At 38.8% G+C, this 12,673-nt stretch overlaps 1 protein-coding gene across 8 annotated transcripts in view; it reads right to left on the bottom strand.

Moving 5' to 3' along the window:
- The window catches only part of MIPOL1 (mirror-image polydactyly 1), a 233,386-nt gene that overhangs the window by 185,847 nt on the left and 34,866 nt on the right, over positions 1 to 12,673 (bottom strand). For 3 of the 8 annotated variants that reach the window (XM_072986393.2, XM_078392513.1, XM_078392508.1), the window contains exon 3: positions 470 to 624. The exons of the other annotated variants lie outside the window; for them this stretch is intronic. The gene's annotated coding sequence lies outside the window, so the exon portion shown is untranslated. The remainder of the gene's footprint in view (positions 1 to 469; positions 625 to 12,673) is intronic. 8 annotated transcript variants of the gene reach the window in all.

The raw sequence follows: 12,673 nt of genomic DNA, 5'->3' as shown, positions 1-12,673 counted from the left end.
CAAAAATCGCCCATAGGAAAGTTTTGCGAAGTGCTATAGCAATCGCAAAAACTCATCGTCATGCAGATTCTTCATTTCGTCTAGCAGGGCACCACTGTACTGCAAAGGAATAGGGATACTTCCAAACTTCTAGGCTGATCATGGTTTGATTTGGCAGCTTGAACAAAGGAGCTTTCCCCAACACTAGTCCTTTTAGGTATTTTCAACTCATGTGATCAACCAAAGGCAGAATAGCCAATGATTAGAGATGACAAAAATTGGAAAGCAAAATATCTGGACAGATGGAGGAAAGCTACTGGAGGGCCTTAATCCACTACACTGGAAAGGTTTCATATAAAGCCGCCTAGAGTGGTCTTTTAGACCAGATGGGCGGGGTATAAATCAAATAAATAAATAAATAAATAAATAAATAAATAAATAAATAAATAAATAAATAAATAAATAAATAAATAAATAAATAAATAAATACTATAGGTGTGGGTTGCTGGAGTACAGATGGTGTGGACTCACAACTGTGGAACGTCTTGCTCCACACAAATCACCTGACATGGCTTGCTCAGAAGGTCAGCACCAAGATGAGTGAGAATGCCCATTCTGTAACATCATCTTCTCCATAGTGGAATTCTAGTAAGCAAAACAATTATCTTTATGGGTTTGGGATATGGGGAGAAAACAGATACCTAGTAATTAAATGTCTGAGCAAATATTTAGAGAGAAGAAGTGATATTTAATTTGTTTACTTGTTTTACTATAAACAACTATCATACAGAGCCTGTGTCATATTCTCAGAGTATGGCCAGCCAGCTCTATAAGTCACTTTCATTTTGTTACATATTGGTATCAGAGGATAGCATGAGGCACAATGGACAGGATTATTGCAGAATCACAATCTCCTCTTTGAGACTTAATTTGTGACACTCCACAACCAATAAGGAACAACTTGAGATCTTGAATATAGATTCAGTGTAGCTTAAGAAAGGAAAAAGAGAGGTCAAAGAGAGTGGAAGATGAAATACAGTATATTGTGAAAGAATTATTTCATATTCTGAAGCTGCAAGTCTAAACATATTTCCTTGGTATGAAATGCCACTGATACTAATAATTAGTCCTGGAATACAAGCTCCATACAAGCAATGATTTCTGATTTGGAATTACCAAACAAAGAAACCACTATTCAGTGGAATATTGTTGAAGTTGGAAAAAAACTTAGCTTCTGATATTCCAAGCAGATTTCTGGGGGCTTTAATTAAAAAAGTAGATCTCACAAGCTAGACATCTGCCCACATCTGTTTAAATGTATAAGACATGAAAAATAAGATATTTTGCAAAGCAAGGTACCAATTAAAACATAATACATTATAAAACATAATACATTATAAAACATAATACATTATAAAACATAATACATTATCCTACATTGTTTCTAGACTTATTATTGTGAAAGACATGTTGTTATCAACGTAATTGTTAGCATAGAATCAGTTAATATAAAACATAACTTCAAAAGGTCCTCAACAATTAAATAAATGAAAGTATAATTAACAATGCTTAGGTGATTTTATGCTCCATGGTGTTGAAGGACAATACAAAGCAAATCATTATTGAATTCAAGCTGATATTATTTAATATGTAGTGAGATGGGGCTTGCAACTGGCCTCTTTGAAAGCATTAACCTTTTGAACCTTTCTTAGGGTACAGTGACCCCTAAAGGTACTGAAGTTGAACTGGTTGCAGAAATTCTGAAACGTAGCACAAGTGATAAACATTCGCAGGGAGGAAAAGAGCTGATATAGATTAACAGGTAGGTGTGCCGGGCTGTCAAATCTCCGTTGTGCCTCCTGGGAGATGGACCAGAGAAGATCCCCACGTAAGTATGGCTGATGGGTTTGTGTACCCTGCCACCTGTGTGTCCCTGGGAAGTACTAGAATGTCAGTACTTGCACAGCACTAGAATATCATTAGAAGGAAGAACTGATAAACCAGTTCTAAATATATTATACCTAGAAACCTCTGCGATTATCAGCATAAACCAGAACTGACTTTATGCACATACTGTAATTATTATTAGGAGGAAAAATTGGGCTGAGGGATTGAAGGCCATGAAATGGGTATAATCTGTAATCTGTGCTCAAGATGGACTTTTGGGTGTAGCTGTAGAACTATTAGATTTTGAGTAATTTCCCAACAGATGGGTCACTTTAAGGTTGAAGGGTTACCTTAAGGTATCTTTTCCCATGTGATCAGATGAGCTCCTTTCCTGCTGTCTGATTTCACTCTAGGTTAGTTTAAAAGAAACCAAGAATCTGAGTTGTGCTAGACCTCTTGGAAGCTAGGAATCAGTACAGTATACTGTGCTGCCACTTGAGCAAACCACAGAAGGGTTTGGTAGAAAAGAAGATGATAAATATAACTTCTTCCTCTTGCAAATCTTGGTGAACAGATCAAGAGCATCCTAGTTTTCATCAAGACCAAAAGCAATCTCAGGAAGACTCTGCAGTTCACAGAATCCCAGAATGAAGATGAGGTACAGGGAAACTGGCACTATTTTAGAGTTGGTGATCTACAACTATTAGATCAGCTGTAAAGCTGTTTTAATACCATCACTATCACAGATTTACATTTGTGTGACAGAAGTTGCTTAAGCTGTTCAGCACATTCCCACATTAATTAGGTGCAAGACAGTGGTTGCATTCCTGGGTGCACACACAACACCTTGTTGATGAGCGGCAATTTGCTGCCAAGACTTAAATTGTTTTCCTTATAGAATCAGAAACTGGCAATCGGATTCTGTTCTTTTGTTTTTTAGAGCAGAGAGGCATTCTATTCATGATTTTGACTGAGTATGGCATTCTTCAGAGAATGGTTCTGTTGATCTGATTGGACCTGTCTCTAGAGTTTATGGTAATGGGGTGAAGAATGGGTAATTGATGCTACTGTACTTTTTATTTGCACATACAGCCCACTGCTTTTCTTCGACATGAGGAAATTAGTGCAAGTGCAGTTCACTGAGAATTATAAATGAAGTCCATCTCCAGTGAAACACCAATATGGCCCTTCTTGGTAGAAAAAAGGCCAGAGTTGTTCTCCAATATCCTATTATAATTTGCAGATCTCTTCTTCTGCTAAAGATTTTGAAAGGGGAGGGGGAGAACTGCCTATAAAAAGTCACCCACTCTCCACATGTAGGTGCATATGTGATTGGAAGCAAAAGCATTAACTCAGGTATGCTGCATCAAACTTGTCTGCACTAATATTGGATAATATGGACCACACTGGATTCTGTTTCCCAGCAGTCACTGTAATACCTTTGGCTACTACAAGCAGTGCATAAGTCCAATTCACCCCTCCTGGCTCATGTTTCCAAGTAACTGATACACATCTTGATAAACATGGGACATATGTTGCTTCCCCTTCACCACTTGCTATGACTCCAGCCACTGGAGGTCAATTGATTAGGGCAAATCCTTAGGCTCAATCTTCTTCCAGCCAGCCCACCTCCTCTTGCCTTCCTACCAAAGGGAAGTCAGTGCCCTCACCCTCATCATATTCTGTGAACTGGGAGGAAGAAAAAGAAAGAGGAAGAAGAGGTAATCACTAGCCAGTGAGAATATTTCTGATTTGGGGGAACAGTGGGTTCCTTGTTTGTTTGTTGCTCCTCAGCTCGGTTATGGAGAGAAGGAATATCTGTCTGCATCCCTGCAGATGCTTGCTTCCATGTCTGTCTCTCCATGAGTGTGTGTGTGAGAGAGAGGGAGAGAAGAGAGGGAGAATTTTTGCCCAGACCATCTCTCTGTCAACCCTGGCTCTGTTCATCTTTGGATGGACATCTATAATTCCGATTCACAGTCGGAATGGGCACCGGCGACCACTGCTCTTATTGCAATTGCTCTGCTGGAGAGGGAAACAAGATGTGAAGATGCTGCATGCACACTCCTCAGTTAACCTATTGCTAGTTCCCAACAGAGGAGGTCTATTGAATCAATAGGACTTATGTAAGGCTTAATGAGTCGTAGCTATTCAATCGGTCTCCTATGGTTGGGGGTAAAGTTGGAGTTTGCCCAGTGTCTTCACAGAAAAATATAAGTTGGGTTTAGAAAAAAAAATATAGACTTACATTTTCCCTACATACCCAACACTATTTTGACAATTGCTAGATAGCAATTGAAAGGCACTGTAGTTTTTGCCTGTGTCCTGAGCACACTCCTGTACTGCAGCGAGTCTTGGACACTTTGTGCCCGGCAGGAGAGGAAGCTGAACACCTTCCATATGCGTTGCCTACGACGGATTTTTGGTATCACCTGGCAGGACAGAGTTCCAAATAGAGTAGTCCTAGAACGAGCTGGAATTTTCAGCATGCATACATTACTGAAACAGCGACGTCTACGCTGGCTTGGGCACGTTGTGAGAATGGCTGATGGTCGGATTCCAAAGGATCTCCTATATGGAGAATTAGTGCAGGGAAATCGCCCCAGAGGGAGACCACAGCTGCGATACAAGGACATCTGCAAGCGGGATCTGAAGGCCTTAGGAATAGACCTCAACAGATGGGAAACTCTGACATCTGATCGTTCAGCTTGGAGGCAGGCAGTACATCACGGCCTCTCCCAATTTGAAGAGACCCTTGTCCAGCAGGCTGAGGCAAAGAGGAAGTCACAAAGGAAGCAAAACCAGGGAGCTGGACAGGGGACAGATTGGATTTGTCTCCAGTGTGGAAGGGATTGTCACTCTCGAATTGGCCTCCTCAGCCACACTAGACGCTGTTCCAAGTCCTCCATACAGAGCACGATACCATAGTCTTTCGAGACTGAAGGATGCCTACACCAGATAGCACAGTGGTCTGGGTATCTGGCTGTGGATCCAGAACTTGGGAGTTTAATTCCCCACTTTGCGTCCTTGATAGGGGCTGAACTTGATGATCCATAGAGCGCCTTCCAGTTCTGCAGTTCTAAGATTACAGATTTTCTATTTAAAAGCTCTTATACCTACTGGCAACAATAAATGCACATCACTGGTATAGGTCTTGGGGCTATGTATCCACACCTCAGAAGCCTTTACCGTTTGACCAGGCCTCCATTTGTATTTCTGAGCTTGTTTGATCTGGCAAGGGCTTGCTCCAAAACTTCAGAGCTAAAAGCAGGCCAACTGTGGATAAATAAACTTAAAACAATATATGAGAACACACCTATACCTTACCCTTATTTGTCAGGGAATTTGCAGGACAAATAACTAAAAAAAGAATTTATAATAGGACAATAAAATCTGTTTATTTTAACATGTGACATTAAATTGACTTTTGCAGTAAAACAAATTTTTTTTTATCACACTTTCAGTTTAGATAGCAGTTTTCTTCTGTTATTCTACATTATATTTAATGGTGGTATTGAGAAACAGATTAATTCCCATAGCCTGATCCCAACAAAAGTTAGATAAAACAGAAAGCGTAGAGCAAGTAAAGTGAATATGACTAGTTTTTTGTTCTTTGTATAACGCTTGCAGTATTGGGGCATATCATGATTGGTTTGGGCATAATCTTTATATGTGGAGAGGAAACACAAAGAGAATGTAATAGTCTCAAATTCACAACAATCTTATGGTACATTGCTATGTTCACATTATGTAAATTCACCTGTTTATTACTCAGTGTAGGACTGCAGGGAATACTACCGGATAACAGTAGCATAAATATCAAAATAAGTTAATGTCTTAGGAAGCTCACTGTTGAATAATAAAATAAAATGCTACATTCATGGTTTGGGTGCACACTAAAGTAATTAATAAGTTGTTTTTTGGAAAATGAAAAAATATTATTTTAAAATTATAGCCAAGAATTAATAAACTGGGAAGCCTCTATTTGCTTCAGCTCTAAGAGTATCTGCTGAAAGAAAGCCAATCCATTTTAAGGGGATTTCTTGGCAAGGATGAAGAAAGGAAATTATCTCACACCCAGCACCTTAGTTCCTCACAAAAATCTTCAAATGAACCTATAACTTTGGTTTTCTCAGTTCTGTGTAACTGTGTTGATTTGGAGTTGGCAATTCCCTCCCCCTAAGTTCTTCATTTACTTTTGGATTAGCTGAAAATACAGAAGGTTATTATTAATATCAAAGAAATGTGTTTTAAGCCAATGAAGACTTTTCCCTACATATTGCACAAAAAGGTCCATAATAATTGCAGTATTTTAATAAGGTATTCATTCAGCAAGAGATGAAGAAAATACAGTCTTTAATAACCTCTGGAGTATTTTAAAACATGTCTTAGGGCCTTAATGTGCCTAGTAATATACTATTTAAAACCACAATTCTATCCCCGCACAATATACAGTCATACTTCCTCGCCATTTACCCAGCTAATGAATGCCAGCAATTAGTAAAATGTAATCCCACTGCACAATCAGTTTAATGCTTTTAGCACTCAGAAAAGTAAACACCAAATTAATACTGCTCAAGCCATATCAGATCCTACTTGGAAGCAAGCAATTATAGTTCAGCTCCTCAGGTGTAATTAAATGATTGGAATGATTTAGTTCCATAAATGCAAGTTAATTCATAAGCAAGCAACAAATATACTGGGAGTAATTACAAGAAACATTGGCAGTCTAAGCAGGGCATGCTCTTTTACACACCTGGTATAGGAAAATGCTGCCCTCTCCTGGATATATACTGTGAATATCTATTCAAAGCACCTTACTTAATGGGGAAATGGCATAATGAAAGGTGAGAACCGACTGCAACCTCTGCTGGCTAAGAACCATGCTTGCGTTTTTGCATACCGAAATACAACCCTTGAGTGGCTAAGCTAAACTGCGAGCAAGAATTTCTTGATTTCTAAATGATAAGTGTTCACAGACTCGCAGGAACATGAATCCTCTTAATTCAAAATTAAATGGAAGGCTGTAATCATAAACTACAGGAGTGCCTCCTATAGAAATATTATTACCTGTCGGAGAAGTATATGGCAGGAATTTACCGAAGCAGAGCCTTACTCAATCTACAGACCTTAGGAAGTAGCTTCCCCAAAACATGTGATCACAAAGAAATATACTAGAACTTGTATAGTTATTCTATATAAATGTATACCACATCTATAGTATAATTTAAAATAGTCCTCCTAGCAACAGTGAAATATTTCAGCGTATTGTGTGATAAACATTTTAGTACAACATAGCTATTAATACTTTTTTGCCCACACACAAAAAAATTATTCTAGACTGGCAATTTTTTAGAACATTAAAAGATATTTTTGGTCTTTAACAAGCATATAAAGAAAAGAAATCAGGGCTGGTCGCAATACAGTTAAAATCAACATTTTTTCCATTTTACTCAGTAAAATAATAGGATCATTTTTAAAGAACTATGTGTGTACTACATCATTCACCTTAAGTACTCGTCATAGGGGAACAACCATATGCATAAGAATTTTTATTCACAAAATTATAATCCAACTCTAGCTGGATTTAATTAAAATTGATTAAACAAGTTACCTGTTGTTAATCTTATGCCTGTATGTTTACTGAGTTCAATGGGAGTTCTAATCAACCATGTACAGAACACAGTCTACCTACTGTAAGCTCCCATTTACCTGGGAGCAAATCTTACTTATTAATGCGACTGATGTCCGATTTGTAAAGCACTGTGTTGTAACTTAATTTTGTTGGGATCTAAGAGTGACAAATATACACTGAATTGGGGTATGTATTGATTTTTAATTGTGGTTGAATACTATTATTTGGCAATTATGTAAGCAATGTTGTTGTTGACACTAAATAATGGAACAAGGATAATAAATACTTTCACCACTATTATTCTTTACAGTAAAGTGAAAAGGACCCCAGTTTGGCACCATTCTGAAAGGACATATACGATGATCCTTTGAATCTTATCTACGAGTGTGTCATCATTTTTAGGCATTTTAAACAAAAGAATTATAGGAAGATGCTAGGAACATATATAATTTCAAAAATACAGGATGATTATTTTAATAATTAATAATATGCAAGCTGAGCCACAATTTGGAATGTACAGAAAGGTATGTGAACCATTCTTATGTTACTGCATCATTTTTGGTAGCAAAAATGCTTATATGATTAATCTTTAAATATCTTTTAAAAAGCAAAGAAACTGGATGAGTCTCAGCATCGGAACCATACCCCTTGTAGATATGAATTCAATTATTTTATTAGAAGTCATATTAATAATTTTAAAATGTACATCACATTTGCTTTGCCCTTTAATGTCATGGTCTTATTTTTCTATTCAAATCTTGTACACTGTAAGTTAATTGCTTTTGGAAACTACTTATTATTCATGTAAAAATTAATGTGCCAATGTGTTTAAATCCTTTTAAATGACCATTCATGCATCCTCCTCCTTTAAGTACCAATGAAATCTGTCAAAGATATCAGTGCAAGATGGTTTTAAAGAAAGTTCTAATAAAGATTTTTTTCTGCTAACATAAGATTTTCATTTTCACCAACTTTACTTGAATTCCATTAATTTTTTAAGCTGCTTTTAATAAATTCACCAAGTAAAATTTTTTAGGCCCCATAGTCTGTCATTTGTGTTCCAGCTGACTTTATGAATATTAATAACAGTGTTATCCTGATTAAATAGGCTTCATATGAAATCCCTGTGAATCCTATAGCTCAGACATCTCATTTTTCTAACTCTTTATGAATTTGGATTCAGACATTATACTGGAAGAAATCTTTAAAAACAGATCTAGTTTTGTGTTTGTGTATTTTTAAGCAAAAAGGAGATCTTCACATAATTCAAACAATTAAAAGAAATATATCTAGGTTTCAGGTTTTCTGTAAGTACACAATATATTTAATTCTAATGGAAATGCCAGCATTCTCCAGAACAAAGGAGTAGAAAACTATTATGAAATAATATTAATGTCTGCTCTTAGATTCACTTGATACAGCAGAATATATGATCAGAGCTGCTTTGCAGGTATGAGCATGCGGTTAAACAGCAAAGGTTTCCAGGGAGTTGTACTGGACACATATTCCACAACTAGTACACATACCCTTATTCTGTACTTACATTATGTATGAAATGAAATTAGTTTAATGACATCTTTGAACATATGCAAAGTCTATACTATAATTTCTGCAGCAATTACAAGCTGTAAGTCTGCACAGAGATAGGCAAACATAAAGGCATCATGAGGTATGAGTCTAAAGTCTTCCATCCTAATTCTTAGCTAACAGTATTTGCTTGGAAACAAGACCCATTTCTCTAAGGCAGTGGTTCCCAATCTTGGGTAACCCAGGTGTTCTTGGACTGCAACTCCCTGAAACCCCAGCCAGCACAGCTAGTGGTGAAGGCTTCTGGGAGTATAAGTCCAAGAACATCTGAAGACCCAAGATTGGAAACCACTAATCTAAGGGATAACATCCTACTACACCTTTTTATAGTGGGAGTACATCAAGTATCTGTATTGTATAACTCCATCTGCTAAACTCTTCTAAGGCTGGAAAACAGGTCAAGGTAACTGTGTCTATTCTGCACTAGTAATTATCTTTTCGGAATCTCTTGCAATAGGGAATATATTTACAAGGGGTCAACAGAGTCTCCAGTTCCAATATAAGCCAACAGATGTTGTGTAAAAGCACTGTTGGTGACCACACATGGAGGCTGTGCTGCCAGCTCCACTGAAGCTTTTAGCAAGAGGGTCTGTGGTAGCCAGCACTGCAGCATACGCACTCAGTTGACATATCTCTGTGGCAGCATCACAAGGTTATTAGAAGGCCATGACCCAGTATCTGAGCACATGCTTTGTCTTAGGTTTGGTCACTGTGAATACGGGTTGGTTCTACCATGGGCGGTTCCATTGACAGCGCGGGAAAAAGGCTGTTCTTCCTTTCTAAAAGAATCGGTTTTATAAGTAAACAAACTCAACTCAGCTGGCTCAAAAGGGTCCATTAAACTTAACTCTGGTAACAACTTATAACTCCGAACTCGAGTGTTCATTTCTTTGTCTTTCTTCTTACTGGGGGGGCTGGCCCAAATTGCTCCCGGTCGGTCATAGGCCGAATCGGTGTGGTTCTGACCGCACAAACCATCCCACAACAGGGGTATCTCACCCAGTCCCCTTCCCACTGACTCTGGAGTAAAGAGGGACTGGGACGGATCACCCTCCTCCCCCCACACTGATTGCATGGTAGATCCATTCCAAGGGATCTACCTCTTGCCTGCGTGCGAAGAAATCAGGAGGGCCCGACAGTAATCCTCCATCTACTTGCAAGTTCGGAAATTCTTTAAGCAGCTTGAGGAAACTCTCCTGGCCCATGCTCCATTCCGTCTGTACTGATCTATCTTTCTTATCAGCCGGCTCGCTCTTCACCACTCTAAAGCTTCCCGCCTTTTTGTCCTCTGTTATATCTTCCCATATAATCAAATCAAGCTCCTCCCCTCCCTCATCAGCCAAACATACCTCTCTAGGCTTTTGATCCTCCCTATCGTCTGCCTCTACCTCCACTAATATGCCCTCCACATACTCTGTTCCTCCTTCTGCTCCTCTGACTGGGGAGGACGGCTCACTCCCTTTCTCTCCTTCACCATCACTAACATCAGGTTGGGCTAGGAGAAAATCTTGCCTGAAACTTTGGACTGCTGCTGCCAGTCTGAGTAGACAATATTGGGCTATATGAACCAACACTTTGACTCATTACAAGGCAGCTTCCTCTTCTATCCCCCAAGTACTCTGGGACTTAAAGGCTAGCTAGGACTTCATTGTTTTATCCCACTAACATGTGGTAACTACACTTTAAATGCACTCATCATTTCTACCAAGAGGAAAAGAGACAGAGTTGTAGATATAAACATATCATCCTGTTGCCAGTCCACCCTTGGTTCATCTAGCTTTCCCAGATCAGCATCCTAAATATATCTTTAGGGTCTTATTGTCAAAGGTTAAACTTCATTTTTACCTTCTAACCTGTAGTACTAATAAGAAGAGTTCCTCCAGATTCTGAAGGTGTTGGGAATTGTATTTCAATACTTATACAGTATACTTGAATGTCATCAAGTCAATTTTGATGTATGGCAACCCTTTTCAGGATTTTCCAGGTAGAGAATACCCAGAAGAACTTTCCCTTTCCCTTCTTCTGGGGAATCCTGGGACTGTGCAGTTTCCTCAAGGCTGACTCTGCTCATAGGAGGCACAGTGGTGAATTGAACTAATCTCTGGCTCCAAACTCGGACAATTGTTTGCCAAATGATAATTTAAAGTGTCAAATGGCAATTTGGTCTTTATATTTAAATTATTAAAACTGGGACACTTCAATTGGGTATCTCCTAACACTCATTTATTTGTTTGTTTGTTTGTTTGATTTATACCCCGCCTATCTGGGCCACTCATCCACTCTAGGCGACTCGTCCACGCAACCTCTTCTTAGGTCCTTTTTTTCCTTTTCAGTTTTTAAGAAAGGTGAGCAGCTGCCTGTCACATTCTTCTCCTCATTCACTTCTTTGAATAGTACTGAGCAGATGTGTTTAACATATGTAATTATGTAAATAGGTTTGTCTGTTTAACTAATCAACTATAGCCATCTTGTATAACAATTGTTTGGACAACTTTCCATATTTCTAATTTTTGCATTCTTTTTTCCTTACGTGCCCTTCTGATGTCAGTTCTGCATCATCAAAGTATTCTGTTATACTTAAGTAAAATCTTTTTCTTCACCGTATATACAGTACATTAATCTTCCTTTCGATGTGACAGTGTACTTGCCATTCATAAATGACCTCTGAATGGCATGTAAGGGCACCTTAAAAAGATCTGTACTTGCCATATCCCAAGAAAATCAGATGTTCATTAACAATCACTGCTAAGATCATAATCATGCTGGACCGTCCGCATTTATATTATTTTTCATATACCCTACCCCACACGGCTGTACTCCATGGATATGAAGAATCAGGCTGCAACCCATGAAAGTTTAGGCCAAATAAAATTTGATAGTCCTAATGTTCACTATTGTTTTTGCTGGTCTGAAGTGTGGTTAATCTTAATCATGACTAATTGAGGACTAATAGTAGGCATCCTTCAATCTTGAGAGATTATGGTAACATGCTCTGAATGGAGGACTTGGAACAGCATCTAGTGTGGCTGAGAAGGCCAATTCGAGAGTGACAATCCCTTCCACACTGAAGAAAAATACAATCTGTCCCCTGTCCAGCTCCCTGGTTTTGCTGCTTTTTGGGACTGCCTCTTCGCCTCAGCCTGCTGGACAAGTGCCTCTTCAAATTGGGAGAGGCCGTGATGTACTGCTTGCCTCCAGGCTGAATGCTCAGATGTCAGGTGTCACTAATTGTGACACAGAAATGCAAGAATATTAGGAAATTGTGTCAGTTCTAGACTCTTCCCTGGGGAAGTGATTTTATGCTGCTGGGATAGGATCAGCAGAGTATGGAAGCATCTGTAGCTGATTCTGTGGCTAGACAGATTTATGCTGCTTCCCAGAAGATGTGGTGGTAGGTTGCTTCCTCCCGAGGGAGACAGAGGTAGCCATTTGTAGACCTGACAGGATGTCTTAGGTGCACTGTTTTCCTGGTGTGAAGCTGTACGACGTAACAGAGAGCTTGTCAAGACGCATAAAGCCTACTGAATTTCATCTCTTCCTTCTGATTCATGTGGAAACAAATGACGCTGGCAATATGTTGCCAGC

The sequence above is a fragment of the Pogona vitticeps genome, chromosome 1 (assembly GCF_051106095.1).
Source record: "Pogona vitticeps strain Pit_001003342236 chromosome 1, PviZW2.1, whole genome shotgun sequence".
In the NCBI taxonomy this organism is placed as follows: Eukaryota; Metazoa; Chordata; class Lepidosauria; order Squamata; family Agamidae; genus Pogona; species Pogona vitticeps.
Note: the sequence above shows the minus strand (reverse complement) of the source record. Positions and strands in the feature narration are given on the sequence as shown.